Source organism: Octopus sinensis, linkage group LG24 (assembly GCF_006345805.1).
Source record: "Octopus sinensis linkage group LG24, ASM634580v1, whole genome shotgun sequence".
In the NCBI taxonomy this organism is placed as follows: domain Eukaryota; kingdom Metazoa; phylum Mollusca; class Cephalopoda; order Octopoda; family Octopodidae; genus Octopus; species Octopus sinensis.
The window spans coordinates 22,828,770-22,838,769 of NC_043020.1; the positions used below are offsets into that span (position 1 = coordinate 22,828,770).

The 10,000-nt window shown below is 38.9% G+C and overlaps 1 protein-coding gene across 1 annotated transcript in view; it reads left to right on the top strand.

Moving 5' to 3' along the window:
• Positions 1-1,836: 1,836 nt before the first annotated feature.
• Positions 1,837-10,000, top strand: part of LOC115223783 (histone-lysine N-methyltransferase SETMAR-like) — an 18,937-nt gene continuing 10,773 nt past the window's right edge. Inside the window, 1 exon segment of the mRNA XM_036512884.1 lies at positions 1,837-1,841. The gene's annotated coding sequence lies outside the window, so the exon portion shown is untranslated.

The window sequence follows — 10,000 nt, forward strand, 5'->3', positions numbered from 1 at the left end:
ATACACACACAAACATATTCTTTTATTCTTTTATTTGTTTCAGTCATGTGACTCAGGCTATACAGTAGAAGCCTTGTGAGTGGATTTGGTAGATGGAAACTGAAAGAAGCCCATCGTATATGTGTGTGTGTGTGTGTGTGTGTGTGTGTGTGTGAGTGTGTGCGTGTGTGTGCACGTGTGTGTGTGTGTGGTGGTGTGCGTGTGTGTATGTGTTTGTATGGCTGTGTTTGTCTTCCCGCCATCACTTCACATCCAATGTTGGTGTGTTTACGTCCCTATAACTTAGCGGTTCAGCAACAGGGACCGATGGAAAAGTCCTGAGGTCGATTTGCTCAACTAAAATCTTTGCTCCAGCATGGCCGCCGTCAAATGACTGAAACAAGTAAAAAAAATATAAGAATATATATATGTGTGTGTATGTCTGTATATACATATATATATATATATATATATATTGAGATCACCATGTTGATTCGCTAGCCTCTGCACACATTTTTTTTCTCTCCTTGTTTCTTTCTGTGTTTCTTTTCTGTGTATCTTTCTGTTGAAGAGCGTAGGCTCGAAACGTAAAAGACTTGTTTTATTTATATTCCTGAGCGCCATACTAATACAATTGTTTGTTTGTATTCCACCTGCCTTCGTCTTTTGTTTATTTTCATAAAGCTTCCCCCGTTATATATATATGTATATATCTATGTGTGTGTGTCTTTGTGTCCATGTTTGTTCTCACCCAACCCCCACCGGTTGACAACCAGTGTTGGCGTGTTTATGTTCCCGTGACTTAGCAGTTTGGCAAAACAGACCAATAAAATAAGTACCAGGCTTAAAAAGTAAATTACTCCGGAATCAATTTTGTTTGACTAAAAATTCTTGGGGGGGGGCATTGCCCCAGCATGGCCACAGTCTAATGACTGAAAGAAGTAAAAGAGTAAAAGCTTAAAGAATAAAGAAGGAAATCAGGGAGCTGAATGAGAGGGAATAAGTCCCACACCACCATCGCCGCCACCACCATGGGGTGGGAGCAGTGGAGGAGGTGAATTAGGGGTGGCTTGGGTTAGGTGTAGTATATACAGTGACATTTTGCCTCACTTGAGATAAATGTCTAATTAACCTTCACCACCACCACCGCCCCACCCCCTCAACCTCACCTACCCACTCAGACCCACCCACCCACCCCGGATCCCTTTCTCTCAGCCAAACTGATATTAAGTAGGGAGTTGTGATATTTTGTCACTTCAGGGTAGTTGTGTATGGGGAACGTGGGGTGGGTAGTTTTGTATGTGTGTGCGTATGTGTATACACGTGTGTGTGTGGTGTATACACGTGAGGTGTGTTTGTGTAGGGTATACACAGACATCAGACCACACTCACACACACATGCACGCGCACGCACGACACACACCACACACACACACAATATATATATATATACATATATTTATATATATATATATATATAGGTATACATATATATATATATATACTATATATATATAATATATATATACTATACATACATATAATATATATATATTATATATATATATAGATTATAATATATATGTATATATACAGAGAGAGGAGAGAGAGGAGGTGAAAGAGCGAGCGGTAGACATATATATATTCATGCAAATACACACATGTATACACACACACACACACACATATACACGGATTTATATACATATAATGTTGGTATATGCAAGTGTATTTATGTGTGTGTATTTATGTGTGTGTATGTATGTGTGTATATGTATGTGTGTTTGTATGTATACACACACATGCACACACGCTGTTGTTCTTTCCTTAGAATCTCCAAACAACTCCCTATAAACCTTGTAGTCTGGTGACATCTAATCAGGGGCAGAAAAAGGGCAAAATTGTCAGTAATGTGGTTGGTGACAGTGGGTGGGTGGGTGGTGGTGTTATTAAGTGGAGTGGTGTATCCCACACACACACAGATGTATATAGGCTGTGTGTGTGTGTGTGGGTGTGTATGTCTGTGCGTGGGTGTTGTTGGTGATGATGGTGGTAGTGGTGGTGGTGGTGGTGGTGGTGGTGGTGGTGTGGTGGTGGTGGTGGTGGTGGTTTTGGTGGTGGTATGGTTTATGATGTATGTGTAGGTGGTGTTTTGTGGGTGGTAGTGAGATGTGTGTGTGTGTGTGTGTATGTATATATATCATCATCATCATTCTTTAACACCATCTATGAAATTGAGATGACAAAGGAATAAGCAGTCATCTTATGATCTTCATTAGCTTACGGCTGTTTCTGCTACAGGATTCAGTGCACTCATAGTGGAGTGCCTGAGTAAAACTTTATAGCTTTATCAGAGCCTTGAATACGAAATACATACATACATATATATATATATATGTTTCTTCTGTGTCCCTTTCTGTCAAAGAGCGTAGGCTCGAAATATAAAAGACTTCTTCTATTCCTGAGCGTTATACTAATACATCTGTTTGTTTTGTACACCACCTGTGTTCATCTTTAGTTTTTTCGTAAACTCTCCCTATATATATACTATATATCTTATATATATATATATATATAATATTATATATAGTATATATATATATTCTTTATTTGTGAATTAAGGCTACCATTGGTTTTCATGTTAAGAAAAGTAGGAAAATATCCTAGTGTCTTAACAATTTTTCAAGCCGATCACACGGAGAAAGATGTTTGCCTCCATTTTCTGTACATGAAACCAATGATAGCCTTAATTCACAAATAAAGAAATTATATCCACCAATACGGTGTTGAGCACTCATTTAATCATATACATGACCGCGTGTGAACCATTGGCGATTTTTTTTTCCTTCGTCTTCTCTTCTTTGGATCTTTCCTTTTCCTATGTTTCTGACGAAGAGCTCTGCTCAAAACATTAAATCCGCCTTTTTCTTTCCTTTCCTGAGCGTCCAATAACACTACTTGTTCCACGTCCTCGCGTTGTTATGTTTTCTCTTTGTGTTTTCATGTTTGGATTAACTGTATACATATATATATATACACACACACACACACACACACACACACACACACACACACATATATAATATATATATATATGGGCTGTTACACTGTTTTAGCTACTCACTCTCCAGCTGACATTAGGGTGGTTGAGTCATCTGGATCTATATTCTGTTTTGTGAGTGTTTCCAAGAGTGACTGAGACAGCCACTAACAACAGCCTACTCCAAAAGCCTTGAATTTCTCCCCATCCTTAATGACTATCAGGACAGCTTTCATAAAACCAGATATACTGGATCTGGCTCCCATATCTTACTAATTGACTCTCTTCCTTGAAAAATCTAATGAAAGCAATGTTGTAAAACACCCAGCTATGTTTGGCATGTGAATCTCCTCTCAGAACTACCTGCTTGTGGGCTCCACTCTGAGTTGATTGAAATACGGGAAATATTGCTGCAGCCTTTGTCTTTCAGAGAAATTATATATATTACATCACTACCATCACTGATACCTCCAGTTTTTAGCCTCACTATCATCACAACCATTGCAGCCACCAGCATTATCCCTACAATCACCACATCTACCACCAGCATTACTACCACAACCACCACAATAGCCACTTGAACACCTCCACCACCACCATCATCATCATTATCACTATTATTGCCCCTTCTTCATCGTCACTACCACATCCACCACCACCATAACTCTCACCAGAAGTGTCTCTCTGTGGTCTTTGGACCTGCTAGAAATAGCAGTCAAATCTCTCTGAAATCATATACCACCATTTTTTTAACAAACAAGAACACATTGGTTGACATTGTCCTCCTTGTTATACAATGTCAGGTTGGTCATGGTTAGAATGGTTGTGCTCAATCGAAGCAGGTTTGAGAAAAGAAAACAACAACAACAGCACCATCATCATCACCATTACCATCCTCTACAACAACTACAACTATAACCACAACCTCTGCGCTGACACCATCACCACCACCACCACCATCACCATATCAACACATTAACACTACTAGCAACAACAACAGCACATTCACACCTCTTACACCACCACCTGTACCATCATCACAACCACTACCAACCACAACAATACGTTAAAACCACTTACTGCACCATCACCGCCACCACCTCTACCCTACTACTACCACCACCACTACTACTACCACCAAAACTACCACCAACACTACTACTACCAACACCACTACCACCAACACCACTACTACCAACACCACTAACAACAACACTACCACCACTACTATACCACTAACACCACTACCACCAACACTACCACCACTACTATACCACCAACACCACTACCACCAACACCACTACTACCACCATCACTATACCACCAACACCACAACCACCAACACCACTACCACCAACACCACTACTATCACCACCACCACTACCACCACCACCACCACTACTACCACCAACACTACCACCACCACTATACCACCAACACCACTACTACCACCAACAACACTATCACCAACACCACTATCACCAAGAGCATCAACAACAACAATATATTAATACCACTTACACAACCACCTTTACTATCATCACCACCACCACCAACACTATCACCACCACCAAATCACCAACATTATCTCCACTGCCACCACCACCACCACCGCTACCTGACACTGCTCCACCCCTGCTCAATTTTCACAACTTCCTGTCTGTCTGTGAGAAAGGTGGGGGGTGGGGGCAGGGTTAAATCACTCCAACAATTGCACAACACCCCATTCCCACCCCGACCACCCCATTTCCTGCAGTAGTCTTCCTCAATGGAAGCTCCACCGCTTCCTTCATGTGTTGTGTGTGTGTGTGTGTGTATGCATATGTATGTATGTATATAGGTGTGTGTGTGTGTGTGTGTGTGCTTGTATGTATGTGTTTATATATGTTAGTCTTGTATGTTATGTAGCATTATGTATCTGTTTTACTAGCTGTGTGCATGTGTGTGTGTAGGTGTGTGTGTCTGTGTGTTTATGTAGCTTTATGTATGTGTGATCATAGCTTTGTGAGTGTGTGTGTGTGCATGTGTGTGCGTATGTGTGTCTGTGCGTATGTGTGTCTGTGTGTGTATGTATGTGTGGATGTCGGTGTGAGCATGTGTGTGTGTATATGTGTGTCTGTGTGTGAGTGTACACGTGTGTGTGTGTGTATGTGTGTCTGTGTGTGTACATGTGTGTGCGGATGTGTGTCTGTGTTTGTATGTATGTGTATGCATGTCGGTGTGAGCATGTGTGTATGTATATGTGTGTCTGTGTGTGACTGTAGATATGTGTGCATATGTGTGTCTGTGTGTGTGTAAATGTATGTGTGTATGTGTCTGTGTGTGTATGTATAAGTGTGCATGTCAGTGTGAGCATGTGTGTGTGTATGCGTGTGCATAGCGGTGTGTGTTGCGTATGTTTACGTGCATATGTGCGTATGTATGTGTGTGTGAATGTATGTGTGTGTGAATGTATGTGTATGGATGCATGTGTGCATGTTTCTAAGTCTCTCTGAAGGAGACTACGGCAGCAGTACTGGATATCAATAGTTATCGCCAAGCTAACATGACAGTCCAGAAATATAGGACGAATGCTGCCGTTGATTAACTCCAAGAGGCCATCGCCTCTAGCTAGCTATGTGACACTCAAATCTGTGTCCATTATAGCCTTCGAACAGGAGAGGTCAGCTGCTTCCCCTTGCTGGTCAGGCATATGCAGACTAGTTTCAGGGTATTTGCCCTTTATCAATGCAGAGCAGCTGAATCCAGCAGGCGTCACTACTGACCACCTGTTCGAATGATTGCATTGTTCAATTAAATGGAGTTGCTTTAAACGATAGTACTGCATTACCTCTGGATATCCTTGTTGCTTATTTTGATTTTAATCCACTTATTTTGAAATTGTATGGATAATACCGTACTAAATTCTGGTGCTTCGACTTAGGTACCATATTCTTCTGAATCTAAATGTTTGCTTAACTCATCTACCATACCCAATATATATGTGTGTGTGTGTGTGTGTGCACATATGCAGTTGTGTACAAGTGAAATATTATGTTTATTAAATAACACAGAGAAATTCTAATTAAAAATTTATTGAATGTAGAGAAATTTCTTGGTATTAAACCAAGATAACCATCATTATCTGTCTGTAATCAGCAAAACCTATAATTTCTCTCTCTCTCTTTCTCTCCCTGTCTCTCTCTCTCTTCTCTCTCTCTCTCGCTCTCTATCTCTCTCTCTCTCTCTCTGCATATATATATTTATATATATATTTATATATATAATATATATATATATATATACTTTATTAAAGCAGAAAAAAATTCAACAAAACATGTTACTCTGAGTTTCCCGTTGCCGTTCATCGGACAGTTTTTGCTAGAATATATATATATTATACTCCTGCGCCTATATATATATATATATAATATATATATATATATAGGCGCAGGAGTGGCTGTGTAGTAAGTAGCTTGTTTACCAACCACATGGTTCGGGTTCAGTCCCATGCGTGGCACCTTGGGATAGTGTCTTCTACTATAGCCTCGGCCGACCAAAGCTTGTGAGTGGATTTGGTAGGCGGAAACTGAAGAGAGCCCGTCGTATATATGTATATATATATATATATAATATATATATATATATATATATACTATATATATATATATATCTATGTGCGTGTGTGTGTTTGTGTGTCTGTGTTTGTCCCCCCAACATCGCTTGACAACCAATGCTGGTGTGTTTATGTCCCTGTAACGTAGCGGTTCGGCAAAAGAGACCGATAGAATAAGTACTGGGCTTACAAAAGAATAAGTCCCGGGGTCGAGTTGCTCGATTAAAGGCAGTGTTCCAGCATGGCCACAGTCAAATGACTGAAACAAGTAAAAGAGTAAAAGAGTAATATATATATACATATATATATCTGTCTATCTATCTTTCTATCTATTATCTGTCTTTATCTGTCTGTCTCACACTCTCTCTTTTTCTCTATCTCACTCACTCTGTATCCCTTACTCTCTTTCACCCTTCACTCCCTCTCTCTCCTCTCTCTCCTTCTACCTCTCTATTTCTGACTCTATTTTGCAGTCTCCATCACCTTCTTTCTCTCTGTCTTTCTGCCTCTATCTCTCATTCTATCTCTCTCTATCTCACTGTATCTCCATCCTTCTCTTTCTCTCAGTCTTTCTCTCTACTTCTCACTCAGTCTTTCTCTCTCCCCCCTCTCTCTCTCTCCAACTCCCTTACTCTCTTTCTCCTTCTCTTTCTTTCATATTTACACAATCATTAAAAATATTTTTTTGTGGTATTTTACAAATTTTTTTCTCAGAAAATAATTAATTTTGTAAAAAATGAAAACTTACAAATAAAAATAAACAGGGTCATAGCTGGGTAGCAAGAAGCTTGCTTCCCAACCACATAGTTACAGGTTCAGTCCCACTGCATGACACCTTGGGCAAGTGTCTTCTACTATAGCCTCAAGCTGATCAAAGCCTTGTGAGTATATTTCGTTGATGGAAACTGTAAGAAGCCTGTTATCATCATAATCATTGTCATCACCATCATCATCATCATCATCATTTAACATCCGTTTTTCCATGCTGGCATGGGTTGGATGGTTTAACTGAAAATTGGTAAGCTGGGGGAGTTGCACCAGGTTCCAATCTAATTTACCATCGTTTCTATAACTGGATGCCCTTCTTAATGCCAAAAGCTCCAAGAGTGTAGTGGGTGCTAATTACGTGCCACCAGCAAGGATCCCAGTTACATAGAACCAGGATCAGTCTCAACTACGATCTCACTTGGCTTGTAGGGTCTTCTCAAGCATTGTATATCGCCAAAGGTCTTGGTCACTGTTTACGTGTTTACGTACCACCAGCACAGGTACTATTTACACAACACTGGCATAGGCCACAACTATATATATATATATATATATATATATATATATATATATATATATATATGTGTGTATGTATGTGTGTGTATATAGTGAAGGCATATGCCTCAGTGGTTAGAGCATTGAGCTTATGATCTTGAGGTTTGTGAGTTCGATTCCCGGACTGGGCTGCGTGCTGTGTCTTGAGCAAGACACTTTATTTCACTTTAACTCCATTCACTCAGCTTTAAAAATGAGTTGCGAGATCATATGGTGCCAAGCTGTAGTCACCCCTTTGCCTTTCCCTTGGATAACACTGGTGGCATGGAGAGGGGAGGCCGGTATGCATGGTGCGACTGCTGGCCTTCCTAAACATCATTGCCCAGTCTTGTGCCAGTAGGTGCAATACCATGGTCAGTCATGATCAAAGGGGGTCTCAGCATTTAATATATATATATACATACATCACACACACACACCAACACAACACACACACACACACACATATATATATTATATATATATATACATATATAATATATATCTATATATATAGATATAAATATTATATATATATATGTAGGTCCCGGGTTGATCGGGGTTAACCACAGTAAATAAGGTACTCAATACATAAAGTAAAATTAATTTATTATATAGAAGAGCTTCTACAGACTAGAACTGTTTCATTCAAAGAAATCTTCAGGAAGCTTCCTGAAGATTTCTCTTGAATGAAACAGTTCTAGTCCTGTAGAAGCTCCTTCTATATAATAAATAAAATATATATATATATATATATATATATATATACATATATATACATACATGGATATATATATAAATATATATATATATATATATATATATATATATATATATAAAAGAACCTGCATATATGTGTTTTTTAACACTATACCTCTTTGTCTTTTCACTATTTATTCACATTATTTTGAATTGTTCAGGTATTAATTAACTTGTCCCTTTTGAGATTTCAATAATGAGATTGTTTATTTTTAGAATGACATTGTAGGGTTGGTGCAAGGTGCTGGATCTGGCTGATTTAGACATAAACCGGGGGAGAATATTTGAGCTGGATATGAACGGCTATGACCGATTTAAATTCTGAAGGGTTAAAGTGATTTTTTCTTTTCTTGAATGAAAAAAAACAGCAGATTCTGATACTTAAACAACACACGTACTTTTGAATATTTATATATATATGTACACACACACATAATATATGTTTATATATATGTGTATATATATATATATATATAATATATATATATATATATAGATAATATATATATATATATATATATATATATGTATTATGTGTATGAGGCCATGTATGGTGTATACATGCAGACGTATTATATATGTGTGTATATATATATATATATAGGCTATATATATATATATTATATATATTGTATATATATATATATTCTCTATTTTCTTATCTTATGGTGACCCTCAAATTCTATATCAGTGAAATTACATGATTTTAATTACTCTCCCTCTCTCCCTCTCTCCCTCCCTCTATCTCCATCTCTCTCTCTCTCCTTTCTCTCCTTATCGGTCACCGTCTCCTTCAATCTCATGGCATCTCTTCTGGTTTTTTTCCTTTTGCATTTTCCTCTTTTCTTTCTGTGTTTTTCTTTCCATGTTCCTCCCACCCCTTCCCTCCTCTCGCTATCCTACCCCCCTCCACACACACACACACACACACACACACATGTGCACACATACACACACACAGAGGCACATACACAAGCACACACACACACTCACACATGCATACACATGCACACATGTGCACACACACTTACACACACACAGAGGCACATGCACACTCACACACACATGTACATACACACATACACCCAAGCACACACACATACACACAAGCTCACACACACACACACACACATGCACGCACAAGCCCAGGCATATATTTCACAGTGGTAAGTGTCCCCACCTGTCACGCAGAGAACTGGGTTCAATTCCCCACCAGGGAAACAATATACATTTTAAACCACAGGAGAGGCTTTGTAGATAAGAAGCTTGCTAAGGCGCAGGCATAGTTGTATGGATAAGGAGCTTGCTTCCCAACCACATGATTT